The 22,965-nt window shown below is 50.0% G+C and overlaps 1 protein-coding gene and 2 pseudogenes across 1 annotated transcript in view; all 3 read left to right on the top strand.

Moving 5' to 3' along the window:
* Window positions 1–22,965, top strand: part of LOC139234800 (tetraspanin-15) — a 319,258-nt gene that overhangs the window by 199,317 nt on the left and 96,976 nt on the right. The window lies entirely within an intron of this gene.
* Window positions 15,494–15,748, top strand: LOC139235237 (U2 spliceosomal RNA; annotated as a pseudogene).
* On the top strand, window positions 15,848–16,012 carry LOC139235255 (U2 spliceosomal RNA; annotated as a pseudogene).

The following is a 22,965-nucleotide window of genomic DNA, read 5'->3' as shown; positions in this document are numbered from 1 at the left end:
ACACAGGTGTTTCAAAATTTTCAGCAAGCATTGCAGTTCACTCACCGACTTGTAAATTAATAGTTATTGATTCAAAGCAGCAGCAATACTGTATCAGAGATTAAATTTATCCCAGCACATGGGAATTCCCACATTGAATTAATGTAACGATTGCCTACGCGGTAATTTCTATGACCTTGTACCTGGAATAATTAGACTTAAAAATCATGCATACACGGCACAATTTCAAATTTTGCACACCTCAGAAATGTATAAAATAGTGAGGAGGTCATAAACAGGCTGGGGAACTGGGCAGAGAGGTGGCAGGTGCAATTTAACACAGAGAAGTGTGAAGTGATACATTTTGGTAAGAAGAATGAGGAAAGGCAATATAAACAAAATGGTACAATTTAAAGAGTGTGCAGGAACAGAGAGACCCGGGGGGGTACGTACAGAGAGACCCGGGGGTGGGGGGGGGGTATGTACAGAGAGACGCAGGGGGGTATGTACAGAGAGACCCGGGGGGGTTTGTACAAAGAGACCCGGGGGGTTGTACAGAGAGACCCGGGGGGGCTATGAACAGAGAGACCCGGGGGGGCTATGAACAGAGAGACCCGGGGGGTATGTACAGAGAGACCCCGGGGGGTATGTACAGAGAGACCCGGGGGGTTATGAACAGAGAGACCTGGGGGGTATGTACAGAGAGACCTGGGAGTATGTACAGAGAGACCCGGGGGGGTATGTACAGAGAGACCCCGGTGGTGGGGGGTGGTATGTACAGAGAGACCCGGGGGTATGTACAGAGAGACCCGGGGGGGGGGGGGGTATGTACAGAGAAACCCCGGGGGGTATGTACAGAGAGACCGGGGGGGTATGTACAGAGAGACCGGGGGGGTATGTACAGAGAGACCCCGGGGGGGGTATGTACAGAGAGACCCCGGGGGAGGGGGTATGTACAGAGAGACCCCGGGGGGGGGGTATGTACAGAGAGACCCCGGGGGGGCTATGAACAGAGAGACCCCGGGGGGGGGGGGTATGTACAGAGAGACCCCGGGGGGGGGGGGGGGTATGTACAGAGAGACCCCGGGGGGGAGGGGGTATGTACAGAAATCTTTGAAGCTGGCAGGACAAGTTGGGAAAGCTGTAAAAAAAAGCATTTTGGATCCTGAGCTTTATTAATATAGCTTGCCCCTCCCTCACCACCTGGCCTGTGCCAAATAAGGGATTTTACCGGATGAGGGGAGGTCAGCGGACCGAGATTGGGGGAGGCGGTTGCAAGGGAGGAGGTCAGCGCCCTGGGCAGGCCCGAAGTGTTAGCGGGCCGAGTGTTGGAGCAGGCCCATTGTCTGGGGGGGGCCCAGCGGGCCGAGTGTCAGGGAGGGCCCCAGCGGGCTGAGTGTCGGGGGGGGGGCCCAGCGGGCCCAGTGTCGGGGGGGGGGCCCAGCGGGCTGAGTGTCGGAGGGGGCTCAGCGGGTCGAGTGTCGAGGGGGGGGGCCCAGCGGGCTGAGTGTCGGAGGGGGCTCAGCGGGTCGAGTGTCGAGTGTCGCCGCGGCCCCAAAGTTGGGGTGGAGGTCAGCCGCGTTCTGCGCATGAGCCTTCAGTCGCCGGAATCATGCCGGACGAGGGGTGGTGCTGGATAGGGGAGTCCCGGAGAAGGGAGGTCCCACCTGTAGAGGAATTCAGTACCACAGCAAGGAAGTTATGCTAAACGCTGGTTAGGCTGGAGTATTGTGTTCAATTCTGGGCACCACACTTTAGAAAGGATGTCAAGGCCTTGCAGAGGGGGCAGAAGAGATTTACCAGAATGGTACCCAGTATATGGACTTCAGTTACGTGGATAGACTGGAGAAGCCAGAGCAGAGAAGGTTAAGAGGAGATTTGATAGAGATGTTGGAAATCGTGAAGGGTTTTGAAAGAGTAAATAAGAGAAACAGGGAGAAATTCGTGTTTGCCAGCAAAGATGCCGGTGACACACACATTTATCCCCCTTTCTTTTTATTTACTCCATCAAAACCCTTCACCGGCTACTGCAGTTAACGGCCGCAGAAAATGCCCAAAACTCCAGGAGCAGAATTGGTCGGGGGACGTGGGGATTGGTGGCACAGTGTTTACCTGCCGTCCTGGTGGTATCGCTGGAGGCATCCGGGACAAAGTGCTTGCCCAGCTCCGGCCTTGCCGCCCGGGGGGCCAGGCTGTGCAGCTTGCAACGTATTGTGGGCAATGAAACGGCCCAAGAATTCAAGGGGCCATGCATACTGAAACAATACAAATTGAAATGAAATGAAACAATGCCTTTGAAAAAAATATTTAACATGAGAAATAATTCCCAAATGTGAATATGCAGCTCTTAAAGCTAAATCACTTTCCTAACCCGAACGAATGGGACAACTGCTCAGCACTAACACACATGGCTGAGCAAGCCAGGGAAGAGGCACCCAGGATCTCGCACGCAGCACTCCAGCTTTGTGCAGGGAGGGTCAACACTGCAAGAGAGGTCCTCTCCCCACAGGGGAGGGACAGGAGGCCCTCCAGGAGGACCCCCTCCATGCCCACTACACCGAGCCTGTCAACTGCCAGCAGTGTCTCCCTCGCCATCTCACTCCAGTGCCCAAAGACGCTTCGTGACCTCAGACCACTGGTCAAGGTCAGTGAATGCATCTTCAAAAGCCGTCTCTTCCCAATTACACCACCAGCCTCACACATTGCTCAATGCACAACCCCCACCGACAATCTATACCAATCACGAGGCGCATCTGCCATCCCTAGCCTCGGCGAAGATGGTGCGGGCCATTCTTGGCAGGGGCTTGACTGAGCCCTCGGCCAGGGCCGGGGCTGAAAGGATACAAGATCCTTCCAGCATGCTTTCCCACCCTTCCGTCACCACAACTCCACACTTGTGCCTTCCTCATTTCACACATCCAGGAAATGCAGCCTGCCCAGCCAGTGGGTGAGCAAGAAGAGGGAGAGGAAAGTGAAAAAGAACAAGTACGGAAGACGATTGATTTGACACTCCCAGCTGGTAATCCAGCAAGACCATTTGCAGTGCCCCCCAGTAAAAGTCAGCAGCCTTCCATCAACCACACCGCGGACACTGGGGTAGCACTGCATGACATCAGTAGGATAGGCAAAGGCACACACAAGGCAGTCACTCAGAGAATGCATACGGGCAATGAGTTGATTTCTTGATGTCACATTGGATGGACAGACGTATAGAGGTGGATTGAAACGTTTGTTTTGCGGTAGCTTTTATTTCAGCATTGAGGCCGAGAGGACGCTGTGATAGTCAGTAACAGAGGGAAGGTAAGGTGTGGGACTAAAGTTGAAAGGGGAATTGGGGTTGAGGCCACTGGGACCACAAGCGGATGATTCCTGCAGGACTGGCAGGATTGACATATGAAGAAAGACTGGATCAACTCGGCTTGTTTCACTGGAATTTAGAAGAATGAGAGGGGATCTCATAGAAACATATAAAATTCTGATGGGACATGACAGGTTAGATACAGGAAGAATGTTCCCGATGTTGGGGAAGTGCAGAACCAGGGGTCACAATCTAAAGATAAGGAGTAAGCCATTTAGGACTGAGATGAGGAACATAAGAACATAAGAACATAAGAATTAGGAACAGGAGTAGGCCATCTAGCCCCTCGAGCCTGCTCCGCCACCCAACAAGATCATGGCTGATCTGGCCGTGGACTCAGCTCCACTTACCCGCCCACTCCCCATAACCCTTAATTCCCTTATTGGTTAAAAATCTATCTGTCTGTGATTTGAATACATTCAATGAGCTAGCCTCAACTGCTTCCTTGGGCAGAGAATTCCACAGATTCACAACCCTCTGGGAGTAGAAATTTCTTCTCAACTCGGTTTTAAATTGGCTCCCCCATATTTTGAGGCTGTGCCCCCTAGTTCTAGTCTCCCCGACCAGTGGAAACAACCTCTCTGCCTCTATCTTGTCTATCCCTTTCATTATTTTAAATGTTTCTATAAGATCACCCCTCATCCTTCTGAACTCCAACGAATAAAGACCCAGTCTACTCAATCTATCATCATAAGGTAACCCCCTCATCTCCAGAATCAACCGAGTGAATCGTCTCTGTACCCCCTCCAAAGCTAGTATATCCTTCTTAAGTAAGGTGGCCAAAATTGCACGCAGTACTCCAGGTGCGGCCTCACCAATACCCTGTACAGTTGCAGAAGGACCTCCCTGCTTTTGTACTCCATCCCTCTCGCAATGAAGGCCAACATTCCATTCACCTTCCTGATTACCTGCTGCACCTGCAAACTAACTTTTTGGGATTCATGCACAAGGACCCCCAGGTCCCTCTGCACCGTAGCATGTTGTAATTTCTCCCCTTTCAAATAATATTCCCTTTTACTGTTTTTTTTTCCCCAAGGTGGATGACATCACACTTTCCGACATTGTATTCCATCTGCCAAACCTTAGCCCATTCGCTTAACCTCTTAAATCTCTTTGCAGTCTCTCTGTGTCCTCTACACAACCCGCTTTCCCACTAATCTTTGTATCATCTGCAAATTTTGTTACACTACACTCTGTCCCCTCTTCCAGGTCATCTATATATATTGTAAACAGTTGTGGTCCCAGCACCGATCCCTGTGGCACACCACTAACCACCGATTTCCAACCCGAAAAGGACCCATTTACCCCGACTCTCTGCTTTCTGTTAGCCAGCCAATTCTCTATCCATGCTAATACATTTCCTCTGACTCCGCGTACCTTTATCTTCTGCAGTAACCTTTTGTGTGGCATCTTATCGAATGCCTTTTGGAAATCTAAATACACCACATCCATCGGTACACCTCTATCCACCATGCTCATTATATCCTCAAAGAATTCTAGTAAATTAGTTAAACATGATTTCCCCTTCATGAATCCATGTTGCGTTTGCTTGATTGCACTATTCCTATCTAGATGTCCCGCTATTTCTTCCTTAATGATAGCTTCAAGCATTTTCCCCACTACAGATGTTAAACTAACTGGCCTATAGTTACCTGCCTTTTGTCTGTCCCCTTTTTTAAACAGAGGCGTTACATTAGCTGCTTTCCAATCCGCTGGTACCTCCCCAGAGTCCAGAGAATTTTGGTAGATTATAACGAATGCATCTGCTATAACTTCCGCCATCTCTTTTAATACTCTGGGATGCATTTCATCCGGACCAGGGGACTTGTCTACCTTGAGTCCCATTAGCCTATCCAGCACTACCCCCCTAGTGATAGTGATTATCTCAAGGTCCTCCCTTCCCACATTCCCGTGACCAGCAATTTTTGGCATGGTTTTTGTGTCTTCCACAGTGAAGACCGAAGCAAAATAATTGTTTAAGGTCTCAGCCATTTCCACATTTCCCATTATTAAATCCCCCTTTTCATCTTTTAAGGGACCAATGTCTTCACTCAGAAAATTGTGAACCTGTGGAATTCTCTACCACAGAAAGTTGTTGAGGCCAGTTCATTAGATATATTCAAAAGGGAGTTAGATGTGGTCCTTATGGCTAAAGGGATCAAGGGGTATGGAAAGAAAGCAGGAAAGGGGTACTGATGTTGCATGATCATATTGAATGGTGATGCAGGCTCGAAGGGCCAAATGGCCTTCTCCTGCACCTACTTTCTAGGTTTCTCGCCCAGATATTCCGGCCACAAATGGCTTGTCTGGGATGCATCCTTCCATCTATTCCTCCTTTTTGGTTTCCTCCCATACAGCTTCCTCCTCTTTTGCTTCCTCTTCTTCTGTGTCTTCCTCTTCCCGCTGTAAGCAGATGCTGTAAATGTGAAATCACAGCATAAAATGCTTGAAATTTTCAGCTAGTCAGGCAACATCTCGACCTGAGACGTGAACTCTGTTTTTCTCTTCACGGATGTTGCGTGACCTGCTGAGTAGTCACAGCATGTTCTGTCTTCCTTTACCACCCGAGGCCTTGCATGCATCCAGCAGCGCTCCCTACGCTTACAAGAACTTTCCCTATCTATTGCAGCAAGATGCCACTTTAATAATGTTAAAAAAACAGTCCAAAATCTTACATTCAAACTTACCTAACAATGTGTGTGTCCCTTTCGCCGCTGTCAGCCTGCATGTGGACCCAGCGCTGGGGGTTGAAGTTGGCGTTGGTGACGTTACGTTGGTGTTGCACACCGACTAATGTCAGCGCGCTTCCATTTTGTCCTTCAGGGTGTTGCCAGTTACCAGCAGCGCAAAGGGGGACTTGAATATTGTGGCCGTTGCAGGACCTGCCAGCAGCTTGCGAAAGAGTGCCGGCCACCATGTTATCACCATTTCATGGCGCTGCGGGGTGACGGTAAGTTGATGAATTTCTAGCCCAAACTGTGTCAGAAGGGTTGGTACATTTTCTGGCATGAGCCACTCGCACCAAGTATTTAAAGGTTCCCCGACCCCTGTGATTTGGGGCGGGGTCAGCTTCAACAGATCCTCTGCACCTCCACCCCCCCCACCGCCCACCCCCGTGACCATCTATACGGCTTCGCTCCTGTCTTCAGCGTGATGTGGAAATGTTCTGGAATGTTTCAAACTCATTGCCTTGAGATGCTTTCCTGGGTTCCCTGACGTCGTTTCATTGTCAGGCTGTTTACCGCGACTGAGGAAAGGATTGTCTCTTGAGAAGCAGTTGTGTCGAAGGAAGACTCGAAACAGCCAATTATAATCACCTCCAAATAGAAATATTTTGCAGATTTTGAAATTGACTGTTCTACTTTCGTAACCAGTCACGTTACAAATCATCTTCGAAAAGCAAGGCAGCATTTTTGAAATTGATGCACCTTCATGAGTAAAAATGTTAAAACGTTTTTTTATTTTATTGAGGAAAGTTTTCTGAATAAACAAGCGACGACTTAGCGAGGCATTGGCATGAGTTAACTTAATGACGTTTGCTGGTTGTCAAGAGAATAACCTTAAGTCGACAACACCAGCTCTCCATGGAGTGTCGGGCAGGTTAAAACCATGAAACCTGCAGAAGAGGCTTCAGAAAGCTGCAAGAGCACCACTGCCTGTCACGGATAGAATAGCCGCAAAGATAAAACACATGAGGGCTAAATTGGATAACGCCTGAAATTGGGCAAAGGAATCGCTATGCGCGATTACTCCATGCCCGTTCACTGTGATGCTGCCTGCTCATTTCCATGATTGTAGCGTGCAGCCAGCCCTAATCACGCTGTTCATTGGCTGCATGCATCAATAGGGTGCCCAAATTGTTACTTGCTTGCACCGGTTAAAGCTAGCCTGCACTTCTTAAAGCCAGCCTGCACTTCTTAAAGTGACCGGGGGGGGGAGGGGGAGGGGGTGCATTGTGGGCTGGAAGTCATTGTACAACTCATTCTGATGTGGAAAAGACTCAATTATGACACAACATGAGAGAGAGCATGCTCCAAGGTTCTCGGACGCTGCACTAGAGGCTGGTGGAGGAGGTAGAAAGGAGGAGAGATGTGTTATATCCATAGGGGCGAGAGACCCTCCGGACAAGTGCTCCGAAGGCAGTGGGAGCAGATAGCCGTGGGGGTCAATGCCAGGAGTCAAGCCCGAAGGACCTCGATGCAGTCTGCAAAAAGCACCATGAACTCACTCGAGTGGTCAAGGTCTGTGAATGCAGCTTTAAATGCCATATCCTATCAACTGCACCACAAGCCTCACACACTGCTCAATGCACGCTCAGGTGGATGCAAAAGATCCCACGGCACTATTTTGAAGAAGAAGCAGGGGAGATATCCCCAATATTTATCCCTCAATCAACATCACTAAAACAGATTTTCTGGCCATTATCACATTGCTGTTTGTGGGAGCTTGCTGTGCAGAAGTTGGCTGCCGCGTTTCCCACAGTACAACAGTGGCTACACTGCAAAAGTACTTCATTGGCTGTAAAGCACTTTGAGACGCCCGGTGGTCTATCTGGGATGTCACAGGGTCACATGGCACTATTCACAGAAGAGCATGGGGTGGTCCTAACTCGTCGAACACCACCAAAGCCAGACTAACTGGTCATGTATCTCACTTGTTGTTTGTTGGATCTTGCTGTGTGAAAGTTGTCTGTTGGGTTTACCTAGAATTAGAGCACGGCAGAGAAACAGGCTACTCGGTCCAACTGGTCTATGCCGGTGTTCATGCTGCACACAAGCCTTATTCACTCTCACCCTGTCAACCTATCTTTCCATTCCTTTCTCCCTCACATTCTTCTCCAACGCTGACAACAACAGTGGCTGCACTTCAGAAATAACTCATTCATGTGAAACACCTGGAGTCTCCTGAGTAACACGATGAGCTGCTATATAAATGCTGACTCTTTCTTCATTACACTTTGCTATTAAATATATTTATTAAGGCGATCTAGGTTAAGCTACAAAAAGCTGTGTTCTCCCGAAGAGTAATCGAGTCACTGATTCGAGGTTTTTTGAAGTACATTTTAGTGTTTACAAATTAAAATTCCTTTGACGTTATCACTTTAATACGTTAAAGCTCATCAATAGCCAAATGCTGTGCAAGGTTTTGTCAGCCCGTTAACAGTTTGTTGCCAGCAGCTCGGGCCCGTGGCTTTGATGAAACCCACTGCTCCTCCAAGTTGATAAACACGATGGCTTTGATATTGCAGCGACTTTAAGGAGCTCTGATAGCCGCCTGTAATAAAAAACTTGTACTGCCTTGATTCAAAAATGCCAGGCTGCCCATCAGTGTGAGTGGCTGCATTGGAGCGATTAAGATGCTGGAACGTCATCTCTGAGACAGCCAATCTTCCAGTCACACACAGAGTTTTGTATCGCTGGTTTTAGAGGGGTGAGAAGTTCGACCTCGGAAATATAATGGAAGACAGAATGGTGTTAGAAGGCGGAGATAGACAGATTTTTGAACGATAAGGCAGTCAAGGGTTATGGGGAGCAGGCAGGGAAGTGGAGTTCAGGCCAAGATCAGATCAGTCATGATCTTATTGAATGGCGGAGCAGGCTCGAGGGGCCGAATGGCCGACTCCTGCTCCTATCTCTTATGTTATCTTGGTTCCATTGTTTGCTCTTACGTTTACCCTTGGATTTCTCTCCTCTATCTTCCTGTCCCAAATCCAAGGCTAATGTTGATACTACACCTTGCTGAACCAGCCATTCTTCGTGGACACTCAGGTTATTTTGATTGCGTTGTCCATTAGAGCTGGTCCTTGTCTCGTGCACAATCTACCACGGGTTACCCAGTGGATGGAGACCTCTTGCTCACCTTCTCCAAACAGACTAAATACTGACAAGACACAAAAGCAACCTGTATTTAAATAGCACCATTTACAACCTCGAGCTCACAGTGTCTTACAGCCAATGAATACTTTTGGAGTGTAGTCACTGTTGTAATGTGGGAAATGCAGCAGCCAATTTGCGCACAGCAAGCTCCCACAAACAGCAATGTGATAATGACCAGATAATCTGTTTTTGTTATGTGGATTGAGGGATAAATATTGGCTCCAGGACACCGGGGATAACTCCCCTGCTCTTCTTCGAAATAGTGCCACGTGATCTTTTACATCCACCCGAGAGAGCAGATGATTAACCTCTCATCCGAAAGATGGCACCTCCGACAGTACAGCTCTCCCTCAGTACTGCCCTCCAACAGTGTGTCGCTCCCTCAGTACTGCCCCTCCGACAGTGCAGCTCTCCCTCAGTACTGCCCCTCCGACAATGCGGCGCTCCCTCAATACTGCCCTCCAACAGTGTGGCGCTCCCTCAGTACTGCCCCTCCGACAGTGCGGCGCTCCCTCAGTACTGCCCCTCCGACAGTGCGGCGCTCCCTCAATACTGCCCCTCCAACAGTGCGGTGCTCCCTCAGTACTGCCCCTCCGACAGTGCGGCGCTCCCTCAATACTGCCCCTCCAACAGTGCGGTGCTCCCTCAGTACTGCCCCTCCGACAGTGCGGTGCTCCCTCAGTACTGCCCCTCCGACAGTGCGGCACTCCCTCAGTACTGCACTCCCTCAGTACTGCCCCTCCGACAGTGCAGCACTCCCTCAGCACTGCCCCTCCGACAGTGTGGCGCTCCCTCAGTACTGCCCTCCGACAGTGCGGCGCTCCCTCAGTATTGCCCCTCCGACAGTGCGGCGCTCCCTCAGTACTGTCCCCTGACAGTGCGGCGCTCCCTCAGTATTGCCCCTCCGACAGTGCGGCACTCCCTCAGTACTGCCCCTCCGACAGTGCAGCACTCCCTCAGTACTACCCCTCCGACAGTGCGGCATTCCCTCAGTACTACCCCTCCGACGGTGCAGCACTCCCTCAGCACTGCACTGGGAGTGTCAGTCTAGATGTTTGTGCTCAAGTCCCTGGAGTGGGACTTGAACCCACAACCTTCTGACTCAGAGGCTAGTGTGCTGCCCACTGAGACACAGCTGACACAGCAACCAACTTACACACAGCAAGATCCTACAAACAGCAATGAGACAAATGACCAGATCGTCTGATTATTTGATGAGATTGGTTGAGTGAAAATGATTGGCCAGGACATTGGGAGAAGTTCTCTGACTCGGTAAGACATACATTTCCGTACCTGCCTTGGATAAGCTAACTGAGCAAAACAAGGTTTGAAACTGGGAGCTTTGTTGCCTGGTGTTCTACCACATGCCTCTCTCAATAAGCAACACCCAAACAGATTCTTCAGTCATTTCTCTCAGTGCTGTTTGTGGGAGTTGGTCAGCAAAGCTGTGGGTCAGTTGGTGAAGCCTTATCTTCAGGTGTGTGAGGTTTCTGCAGGGTGTGTGTGTGGGCTGCCCATGAGCATCCTCTCTAATGCGGTGTGTAGTTAGCCCTTTCTATGTATTCATGAGGACAGAAGATAGCGGTACTGCAAGATGATTGGCAAAAGAACCAAAGGCGACGTGTGAGGGGAACTGTTTTACGCAGCGAGTGGTTAGTATCTGGAATGCACGGCCTGAGAGGGCGGTGGAGGCAGACTCAATCGTGGCTTTCAAAAGGGAGTTGGGTAAGTATCTGAAGGAAAATAATTGCTGGGCTACTGGGAAAGGGCGGGGTAGGGACACTGGCTGAGGTGCTCCTGCAGAGAGCCGGCACGGGCTCGACGGGCCGAATGGCCTCCTGTGCTGTAACCGTTCTGTGATTCTGTACATTGTGTAGAACACTGATGCCCAGGAGCCTGAAGGGCGCGGGGTCCTCAGGCAAGTGTTTGGTGAATTCCACCAGCAAAAACAGAAACGTTATGGCAGGGAACATGTCGCAAGAAAATGATGGTGATGAGCTTCTGTTCCACTGACTGCAGGGCAATGTTCTGTGCGGCCTTTGATAGAGTAATACCTCTGTACAAGTAACACCAGCACATCAACCCATGAGCTGACATGCTCACTGCTCCCAATTTTGGTTTTGTGAATTTTTGAGATGGCCGTCTAGCAGTATTGCTACGAATTATCTCCTTATCTGGCCGGTTTGAGCTGCCGGCCAAGATGCATCATGAGACAAATGCCATTGGCCTTGGAATATAATTCCACCCGTGTCACTCTCGGAACCAGCACCTTGAAACGATTCCCTCGGTTGTATCTCCCAATAGGTGGCTCTGACCATAAGTGGACCACTTCATGCCTTTGAAATGTGAATGATGGAGTAGCTCAATTACTGCCAGATGATTTGCTCTCAGCACACTCGCTGATTAAAATCTGAAGAGGGTTAGCCTGACATTGGCAGCTCGGTGCCACTCAGATACAACCGGCTGTGTCCAGGGTAGGACCTCCAAATGCATCTTTCAGCTGCCTCCAGCTGCCCATTTACAGTCCCGTCTGCAAATTGCACAATGCCGGCCTTAGGTGTAATGTGTGGCTGAGCCCCACTCCCCTGGGGAATTTCAACTGTCAGCCACCCTCTTTTTGGATGAGGAACAGGAGGCCAAATGTTGAAAATAGTCCTTATGGTTAAAAAAAAGGGAAGACTTGCATTTATATAGTGCCTTTCACTACCATCGGACGTCACAAAACACTTTACAGCCAATGAAGTACTTTTGGAGTGTAGTCACTGTTGTAATGTAAGAAACGCGGCAGATAATTTGCACACAGCAAGCTCCCACAAATATAAATGACCTGCTTTTGTTATGTTGATTGAGGGATAAATATTGCCCAGGACACCAGGGATAACTCCCCTGCTCTTCTTCAAAATAGTGCCATGGGATCTTTTACATCCACCTGAGAGAGCAAACGGGGCCTCAGTTTAATTTCTCATGCAAAAGACGGCATCTCCGACAGTGCAGCACTCCCCCAGCACTGCACTGGAGTGTCAGCCTAGATTTATGTGCTCAAATCCCTGGATTGGGACTTGAACCCACAACCTTCTGACGAGAGTGCTGCCCACTGAGCCACGGCTGACACATCTCTTGTCGGGCCTCTATTGCGCCGTTCTCTGTGGAAGCCATATTGAAACCATGCTGCTATCACCAACTAAAATTACACATTTCCTCAATTTGTTTTTTTTAAGTTATCAATACTGTAGAGTTTCATCAACTGAGCTCACAAAGCTCCCATCTTTTATACACGTGCCTTTCCTGTTTTTGTCATTTTCACCACACCATGAAGGCCTTAGAGAGGGAGCAGAAAATATTTATGAGAATGGTTCCAGGGATGAGGGACTTCAGTGACGTGGATAGACTGGAGAAGCTGGGGTTGTTCTCCTTGGAGCAGAGAAGGTTGAGAGGAGATTTGATCGAGGTGTTCAACATCATGAGGGGTCTGGACAGAGTAGAGAGAGAGAAACTGTTCCCATTGGTGGAAGGGTCAGGAACCAGAGGACACAGATTTAAGGTGATTGGCAGAAGAACCAAAGGCGACGTAAGAAAAACCACCGAGTGGTTAGGATCTGGAATACATGGCCTGAAGTCATAGGCTGTCTCTCGGAATCGAGGAAGACTTGCTTCCACTCTAAAAGTGAGTTCTCAGGTGACTGAACAGTCCAATACGGGAATTACAGTCTCTGTCACAGGTGGGACAGACAGTGGTTGAAGGAAGGGGTGGGTGGGACTGGTTTGCCACACGCTCCTTCCGCTGTCTGCGCTTGGTTTCTGCATGCTCTCGGCGACGAGACTCAAGGTGTTCAGCGCCCTCTCAGATGCTCTTCCTCCGCTTAGGGTGGTCTTTGGCCAGGGACTCCCAGGTGTCAGTGAGGATGTTGCATTTTATCAAGGAGGCTTTGAAGGTGTCCTTGTAACGTTTCCTCTGCCCACCTTTGGCTCGCTTGCCATGTAGGGGTTCCGAGTCGAGCGCTTGCTTTGGGAGTCTCATGTCGGGCTTGCGGACAATGTGGCCCACCCAACGGAGCTGGTTGAGTGTGGTCAGTGCTTCAATGCTGGGGATGTTGGCCTGGTTGAGAACACTGACGTTGGTGCATCTGTCCTCAGGCAGACTCAATTTTATCTTTCAGAAGGGAGTTGGATAAGTATCTGAAGGAAAAAAATGTGCAGGGGTGTGGGGAAAGGGCGGCGAGTGGGACTGGCAGAGAGTTGGCACGGGCTCGATGGGCCGAATGGCCTCCTTCTGTGCTGTGACCATTCTATGATTCTCTTGTTGGGAGGGACTCTCTCCCCCCTCACCTCCCTGAATACTGAGGCCACCTTTATGCTGCAGTCTTGCCCTGCCATCGTTGGGCCTCACGTCACAGTTCTGTGTGGATCTACGGTGATATCGGGCTTAATTCTAGCTGGACGCTGGTCAGGAACCTTTCAACCGTGGGCCGCTGTCCTGCTCGGTGTCAGATTTACCTGTTTTATCTTATGAAGTACCTTGGGATGTTAATCATCATCGTAGGCAGTACCTCGAACCGAGGCTTGCTTCCTCACCAAAAAAGGGATGAGTTCACAGGTGTTTCAATGAAGGACCTAATATTCCAGGTCCTGAACTACATTCTGAAAGGTGGAAGATACCTGTGCGTGGATTTTTTTAACGTGGGGTGACCGTTGCACACCAGCCACCACACGGGCTTGACAGAGCTAGGTCTTGGTCCAGTGGCAAGGGTTAACCAGGACGACTGGAGACCTGCTCTGCTGCACGGACCTAGTGTGCTCACATATCGCAGTGTGGGCTGGGCCCGTGCTGCCCCTGGGCCCTCGTCTCTGTTGGGCCCCGAACTCGCGCCTCTCCTCGGCCCCGATCACATCCCCCTACAATCTCTCGCCGCTCCTTCGCCCAAATCTCGCCACTCCTGCTATACCTGCCCACGCTCCAATCACCGACCTGGACCTTGGTGACATCCCTCTTCGCTGCCGTTGCTCTCCTGCTCCAGCACCAGGGTTTTGAACTCTGCTAATCCTGATGGCTATGCCGTGCTCTCATTAGCAGACTGTAGACCTGCGAGAGACCATATCTGTGGCAGGTCAGGGCCATAAAAGGAGTGGTGAGCGGCGACCACAGGCAGCGTGGCGCTGTACCACGGCAAGGTACTAGGTTAAAGCCGCTACATAAATGTAAGTTGTTGTTGTGTTGCTGAATCCACCGTGTGCTTTCAGGGTGAGGAATGTGACATCGACTGGACCTGATCCAATTACTACCTCGATTACACTGAAGTGAACTTGTATCAGAATGTGATATAAATACTTTTCCTATCTAACTCTTAACAAGAGGCAGTGTTTCAATTTTCACAAGAAATTGGATGGAAGGGATTTGTTCTGCAGCAACCTCATTGTAATCAGTTTTATGGATATTTTTCGCCCCTCTGGAGAGGCTTCCAGTAGATTACTGTGGTATATATATCATCACTCAAAGGTGATGTCATTTCTGATTTTGCCATTGTAGCCCCCCTCCCCTCGTAATCCCCAGAATTCCTCCTGCATCTGCAGTGGAAGCAACTGATGCTACAGCAGTCCTGCCCAGCAGAAAAAGCACTTCATTCATTGGCTGTGAACGCTTTGTGACGTCCTGAGGTTGTGAAAGGCGCTATATAAATGCAAGTGTCAGCCGTGGCTCGGTGGGCAGTGCTCTCGCCTCTGGGTCAGAGGGTTGTGGGTTCAAGTCCCACTCCAGGGGCCTGAGCACAAAAATCTAGGCCGACACTCCAGTGCAGTGCTGAGGGAGTGCCGCACTGTCGGAGGTGCTGTCTTTCGGATGGGACATTAAACCGAGGCCCCGTCTGCTCTCTCAGGTGGATGTAAAAGATCCCAGGGCACTATTTCGGAGAAGAGCAGGGGAGTTATCCCCGGTGTCCTGGGGCCAATATTTATCCCTCAATCAACATAACAAAAAGTGATTATCTGGTCATTATCACATCGCTGTTTGTGGGAGCTTGCTGTGCGCAAATTGGCTGCCACATTTCCTAAAGATATCCCATTGCAGAAGAAAGACAGCATCTCACCACATCTCCCAAAACTATCCCAAGACGCTTCACAGATAATTCCTTTGAAGTCTAGTCGCTGTTGCGTATGCAAATGAGTCAGCCCGTTTGCAACAGCTCCCACGACCAGCAAGGGGAGGAATGAGCAGTTAATGGGCTTGATGTTAGCAGTTTGTTTCTAATTGGGATGTGGGCGTCGCTGGCAAGGCCGGCAGTGTAGTATCGCTTCTCGGCCTTTTGGCTAAAATCAAGTGTAGTATCTGTTCTTATCAGTATTGCTTCTCGGCCTTTTGGCTAAGATCATGCGTAACTGACCTGACAGGGGAGTAACCACCATAACCCCAAGGTGGTTCTCCCTGGATCAGGAAGGTATATGCTTGCTTTTTTGGAAATAGGAGGTGTGTGGGGGGCCTGACCCCTCCACCTCCATGGCACGAACCTGGTATTGCAGTACTTCCAGGAACGGTGCAGTGGCTCTAGGCCTTTTGGCTAAGAGCATTGGCGCAGAGTGATCCTTGATGTGTGCAAGGTGACCTCTGGCGTTTGTGATTTGACAAAGAATTGGAACGATTGGCTACGAATTTAAAAAAAAAAAAAATCTGTTCTTATCAGTTTAATATCCCGTATGGGGACCAGATATTGAATTGTTTTTTGGAACAGGGAGCTGGATCAGGGGCTTGCCCCGTCCACTTCATGCACCGACCTGGTATGGCAATATTTCCAGGAACGGTGCAGCTTCCCCTCTCGGCCTTTTGGCTAAGATCAAGTGTAAATAGCGCAAAGTTATCTTTGGCGCTGGAGTTGATCTGACAAGAATTGGCAAAAAAAAAAAAAATTATTGCCCTTGAGAAGGTGAGCCGCCTTCTTGAACCGCTGCAGTCCGTGTGGTGAAGGTGCTCCCACAGTGCTGTCAGGGAGGGAGTTCCAGGATTGTGACCCAGCGACGATGAAGGAACGGCCGATATATTTCCAAGTCAGGATGGTGTGTGACTGGGAGGGGAACGTGGAGGTGGTGGTGTTCTCATGCGCCTGCTGCCCTTGTCCTTCTAGGTGGTGGAGATCGTGGGATTTGAGTTTGAGGAATGTTGGCCTACGATGCTGTGATGAACTCTTCTTCACATATTGCCACGGTATCATTAATTAACATCCACCTGAACCCCTGCAACAGCCACACGAAGCCTCAATTCAAAGCAACCCAAGCTCTCCTTGTGCTTCCAATGCTGATTCACGTTTCCCACATTTTGTGTTTTGATTTTCGGATTTGCGACACTTGCAGATTTTCTGGTGAAAGAGTTAAGTTGCCTTCATTTAAATGGGTCTTGTCCGGCAACTTACATTTACCTCGCTCACACTTTGCTTCACCCTTTGTGACAGCCAACCAGCAAAGAGTTCACCTTGCACAAAATTGTGTTGTAGCTCTGTAGTAGAAAAGAAAGAAAGACCTGCATTTATGTAGCGTCTTTCATGACCACCATACGTCTCAAAGCGCTTTTCAACCAATGAAGTACTTTTGGAGTGTAGTCACTGTGTAATGTAGGAAACACGGCAGCCAATTTACGCACAGCAAGCTTCCACAAACAGCAATTTGATAAAGACCAGATAATCTGTTTTGTTATGTTGACTGAGGGATAAATATTGGCCAGGACACCGGGGATAACTCCCCTGCTCTTCTGTAGCTGCAATCTTTTGGCATGTGCCGTGTTTGCAGTACTTTCTGAGCCACTGAACTGGCGGCATTTCCTTTTGACGACTTGCCGAGTAGTGTGCGGTTTAGGCCACACGTGGTCTTGATGCTTGGTGTTAGTTACGGTCCATTTGGTCAGTTGCAAGTGACCAAGCTTCAATCGGAGGGCGTGGATGTTGCTATTGTTCACTGTGTGTTTTATGTAAGGACGAGTGAGTTGTGTGTATTGGGTAGTGGGAAAGCTAGGGGAGGTCTATGAGCAAAGTCTTTCTCATATTGTGAATTTTTCTCATATTCCACCAAACATGCCTCAGGTATGAAGTGCCTGCCCTGCTTGGTTCCCCTGCAGCTTAAAGGTCTCCTGGTTCCTGATGTGTATGAATTAATTGCCTTTATTCCCATCACATGTCCCATATATTCTCACCATTCAAGCTGACAAAGCAAAGGCAGACCTCAGGCCTTTTTTCAAAATTGGAACAGTTTTGTTTTCTCATCCTCCAGACCCTGTGCTGAATGAGCAGCAAGTTACAGACACAGGGAATGGGACAGTCCGTGTAACGTGGGACAGTCCGTGTAACGTGGGACAGTCCGTGTAACGTGGGACAGTCCGTGTAACGTGGGACAGTTACAAAACTAGCCTCCTGCCATCCGCACCTCAAAACTGGAAACTCAACACCCTGACAAGGCTGGCAATCTGAAATAAAATCCGGAAACATCGGCAACATATGGAGGGGGGAGGGGGGCGGAATTCGGGAGAGCCCTGATTGGTGCACTAACTATTAAAAATTGAAAGAAGTTAACGCCGGGCACGAATGATTTTCAACCGTTAATAAATTCGGGGTTTGTGCTCCAGGACAGATGTGGAGCACCACTTCCCTCCTGGAGCGCGGCAGGACGCGGGGGGGTCGGGGGTAGTGGTGGGGGAGAGGAGGTGGGGGTGGGGGAGGTGGGGTTGGGGGAGGGGGTGGAGAGGGGGAGGGAGTGTGGAGGAGGGGGGGATGGGAGGGGGCTGGGGTTGGGGGCAGTGATGCATCCTGGGCCGTGTGGCACGGCCGTGTTCAGAGGCTCCTCCCTCCCGTAAAGCGAGGGCCTATCGCGGCGGGCTCCGCAGAAGAAGCAATGACCTGGTTGCCGACGGCAGCCGCGATCCAGCCCGATCAGCCCCGTGCCCCGCAGCAGGGCCCCGGGCTGACGGATCGCCCGCCAAGACCATTCTGTAAAAAAGAGAAACAGCAACTTTTGAATTTTTTTTCCTTACCTCAGCCACCTTTAAGCCCCACCCCCGAAGCGCCCAGACGCCCAATCGCCAACTCCTGCGGCTGTCGGTGTTGCCCAGTGATGCTGCAGGGGGCGGGATCGGAGTTCGGGTCCAGGGCGTTAACGTGTGCAACGGCCACCACACGTTAAATAAATCCACGCACAGGCATCTTCCACCCTTCAGGATGTAGTTCGGGATCTGGAATATTCGGTCCTTCATTGAAACACCTGGGAATCCATTCCTTTTCGGCGAAGAAGCAAGTCATCCTCGCTTCGAGGGACTGCCTATGATGATGATGGCCTGGGCTCCTGATTAAAGAATGGTCATTTGGGCGAGAGACCAGGAGGGCTGGTGTCTGAGCAAGAGGGCAGGAAGAGGGGAGAGAATTGCGACAGAGACGTCCGGGCCACAAGGCAGGGTTGGTAGCCAGTGCTACGGGAGAGTTAATTTAACATCTCCAGCTGGAGGTGTAAAAACCCGACCCAGCACGAGGATTTGAATGTGTTTAAATTGCTGAGAAATGTTGCATTCAGCACAGCTGGGTTAGAACAAGCACACGGTTAAGTGAGCCTTTAGTTCGATGCCCCTTTGAATTGGAGGATCAATCAATAGAAGCTAAACAGGACAGGTGTGGTGAGGTCACGGGAGGTCATGCCTGAGCACTGAAAGACTAAGCCCATCCCACCCAAATGACGAAGTATTCCTTTGTCACATCGCAGTCAGTTACTGATGGAGACACAGACGGCAGGCTGAGTCATTCAGTCCCCGTCAGCAACTTTGCAAATGAGGTTGCTTTCTACAGAAAGAACATGCATTTCTAGAGGGCCCTTCAAATCACAAAGAGCTTTACAGCCAGTAAAGTACTTTTGATTGAAGTGATGGAATCACAGAAATTTACAGCACGGAAGGAGGCCATTCGGCCCATCGTGTCCGCGCCGGCCGACAAAGAGCTACCCAGCCTAATCCCACTTTCCAGCTCTCGGTCCGTAGCCCTGTAGGTTACGGCATTTCAGGTGTACATCCAAGTACTGTTTAAATGTGGTGAGGGTTTCTGCCTCTACCACCCTTTCAGGCCGTGAGTTCCAGACCCCCACCTCCCTCTGGGTGAAGAAATTTTCCCTCAACCCCCCTCTAAACCTCCTATCAATTACTTTAAACCTATGTCCCCTGGTTATTGACCCCTCTGCTAAGGGAAATAGGTCCTTCCTATCCACTCTATCTCAGCCCCTCATAATTTTATACACCTCAATAAGGTCTCCCCTCAGCCTCTTCTGTTCCAAAGAAAGCAACCCCAGCCTATCCAATCTTTCCTCATAGCTAAAATTCTCCAGTCCAGGCAATATCCTCGTACCCTCTCCAGTGCAATCACATCTTTCCTGTGATGTGGTGACTAGAACTGCACGCAGTACTCCAGCTGTAGCCGAATCAATGTTTTATACAGTTCAAGCATAACCCACCCTGCTCTTGTATTCTATGCCTCGACTAATAAAGGCACTTATCCTGAACGTCTTCATTAGCACCTTATCTCCCTGGCCTGCTACCTTCAGGGATCTGTGGACCTGCACTCCAAGGGCCCTCTGTTCCTCTACACTTCTCGGTGTCCTACCATTTAATGTGTATTCGCTTGCCTTGTTAGCCCTCCCCAAATGCATTACCTCACACTTCTCCAGATTGAATTCCATTTGGCACTGTTCTGCCCACTCGACCAGTACATTAATATCTTCCTGCAGTCTGCAGCTTTCCTCATTATCAACCACATGGCCAGTTTGTCAGGGTGTAGTCACTGTTGTAATGTGGGAAACACAGCAGCCAATTTGCACACAGCAAGCTCCCACAAACAGCAATGTGATAATGACCGGATAATCTGAGCTAGAAATTGCTCAGCGCCCCATTGAGAGCGCTAAAGTATCGGCAGGCATTATGCAAGTGAAACGAGCTTCCGGCCCAGTGCTCCAGGAAGGAAATGGAAAGCTAAGTCAAGTGCTGCCACTTCCCTTGGAGCTCTAAAGCGGGTGAGAGGGGTGGTAACGGCAGAGTGCGGCACAATATCCCATGCAACGGCAGCCGGGATCGGAGGCTCCTTCCCTCCCTTAAAGGGAAAGGCCATCGCTGCAGGCTCAGCAATAAATGCAATCCCCTCGTCACCAACGGCAGCCACGATCTGCGGCGATCAGCCCTGAGCACTCCAGCAGAGCGTAGGGCTGGTCAGTCACGGCTGAAGAATATTAAAAGAACATGACCTGAGGGCTGAATGAAGATTTTTCCCCTAGCGACCATCTATCTAACAACGTCTCCTGCAGCTGCTGCACAGGCGGAAGCGAAGTTCGCATCTGGGGCGGTAACGGGGCACTGCGCAGCCGGCTGAGGCCACGATCTCCGTGGCGCAGGATATCGTGGCGTTAGGGTTGACCACTGCTGCTAATCTCGGAGGGAAGTTCGCAGCAATTGGTACTCTCGCTGCGCCCGGTCGCGCATCGTTATCGCCCCCTGGAGGCCCACTTCTCCCCCTCTGTTTTTAGCAATGTTGATTAAGGGATAAATATTGGCCCCAGGACACCGGCGAGAACTCCCCTGCTCTTCAAATTTGTGCCGCAGGATCTTTTGAGTCCAGTTGAGAGCAGACGGGACCTCGGTTTACCATCTTATACAAAAGATGGCCCCTCCGACAGTGCAGCACTCCTTAGGTACCACACTGGAGTGTCAGCCTAGATTTTGTGCAAAAGTCCCTGGAGCGGGACTTGAACTCACAACCTGCCGGCTGAGCCACGGTTGAGTTGATATTTTCATGTTGCAAGAAATGTACTAATAGCATGATCGTTCTCTGCAGGCCCAGTGGGTAAAGGAACCACCCAGTGCAGACAGACCAGAAGGTCCCAGATTCGGGTTTTGGTCGGTGTGCAGTTGTGTGGACATTGGCCGAGATCGGGATCGGACTGAGTTAAGGTGCCTTAAATGGTGAAATAGTCTGCCGACCCTCACTGTCTAATCTCACACAGGAAGAACAGAGTCACTCGAGGGACCCGAGGGCTTGTTTCCTCCCGGGCAGCTGTTGGGGAAGCTGCTTTTTGAGACCGACTCCATAAGGGTCAGCAGCTTCAGGAGAGGAGGGGAGAAGAGGAGGGAAAAGACAACCGACTGGGAGAGATGCAACGTCCGTATTCCAGGACTGTCAAACTGCGCTCATTTGGAGCAACCATTGAGATGAATACCTCCCTCTTCCTCACCCCGATGTTGTGGGACTTTTTCTGGGAACGATGACTGTGTGTGAAATTGTGGAACTTCATGTTTTTCTGGAGACAGGGTGTGTGAGGACAGGGTTAATCAGACTGCCCTCGGGTCTGCCAGTGTTATTCTGCGGTTGATTTCTCTCTCTAATGTAGTAAAAGTAACCTTTCTCTCTTGCCTGTTAAATGAGGGACGGATAAATCAATTTAGAAGCAGTGACCACGGAACTGTGGAATTAAGACTGAACTTAAAGCAATAATCGTTTAGACCATAAACCTAATTCCAAAAGCACTCCAGTGCATACTGGAGACAATAATAACGACTTGCATTTATGTAGCGCCTTCAACGTAGCAAAACGCACCAAGGCACTTCACAGGAGCGTCAATTAGACCAAACTGAGACCGAGCCACATAAGGAGGTATTAGGACAGGTGACCGAAAGCTTGCACAAAGAGGTCGATGTTAAGCAGTGTCTTAAAGGAGGAGAGAGAGGCGGAGAGGCTTCGGGAGGGAATTCCAGAGCTTGGGGCCCAGGCAAGGCCAACATTTATTGGCCATCCCTAATTGCCCCTCGAGAAGCTGGTGGTGAGCCGCCTTATACAACGGAGTGTCTCACTGGGCCATTTCAGGGGCTGTTAAGAGTCAACCACATTGCTATGGATCTGCAATCACATAGAGGCCAGACCGGGTAAGGGCGGCAGATTTCCTTCCCTAAAGGGCATTCGTGAACCAGATGGGTTTTTAACGACAATCCGGTAGTTTCATGGTCACCGTTACAGGTACTAGCTTTTTATTCCAGATTTTTTTAATTAGCTGAATTTAAATTCCCCAGCTGCCGGGGTGGGATTTGAATTCACGTCTCTGGATCATTAGTCCAGGCCTTGGGATTACTGGTCCGGTAACATAACCATAAGAACATAAGAATTAGGAGCAGGAGTCGGCCATTCAGCCCCTTGAGCCTGCTCCGCCATTCAATAAGATCACGGCTGATCTTCGACCTCAACTCCACCTTCCCACCTGATCCCCATATCCCTTGATTCCCTTAATATCCAAAAATCTATCGATCTCTGTCTTGAATACACTCAACGACTGAGCCTCCACAGCCCTCTAGGGCAGAGAATTCCAAAGATTCACCACCCTCTGAGTGAAGAAGTTTCTCCTCATCTCAGTCCTAAATGGCCGAACCCTTATCCTGAGACTGTGACCCCTGGTTCTAGACTCCCCAGCCCGGGGGAAACATCCTCCCTGCATCTACCCTGTCAAGCTCTGTAAGAATGTTGTATGTTTCAATGGGATCACCTCTCATTCTTCTAAACTCGAGAGAATATCGGCCCAGTCTACTCAATCTCTCCTCATAGGACAATCCCCCCATCCCAGGAATCAGTCTGCTGAACCTTCGCTGCAGTCCCTCTCTGGTAAGTATATCCTTCCTTAGGTAAGGAGACCAGAACTGTCCACAATACTCCAGGTGTGGTCTCACCAGGGCCCTGTATAATTGCAGTAAGACGTCTTTACTCTTATACTCAA

The sequence above is a fragment of the Pristiophorus japonicus genome, chromosome 22 (genome assembly GCF_044704955.1).
Source record: "Pristiophorus japonicus isolate sPriJap1 chromosome 22, sPriJap1.hap1, whole genome shotgun sequence".
NCBI classification, from domain to species: domain Eukaryota; kingdom Metazoa; phylum Chordata; class Chondrichthyes; family Pristiophoridae; genus Pristiophorus; species Pristiophorus japonicus.
The sequence above is the reverse complement of the archived record's forward strand: the minus strand, read 5'-3'. Positions and strand labels throughout refer to the sequence as shown.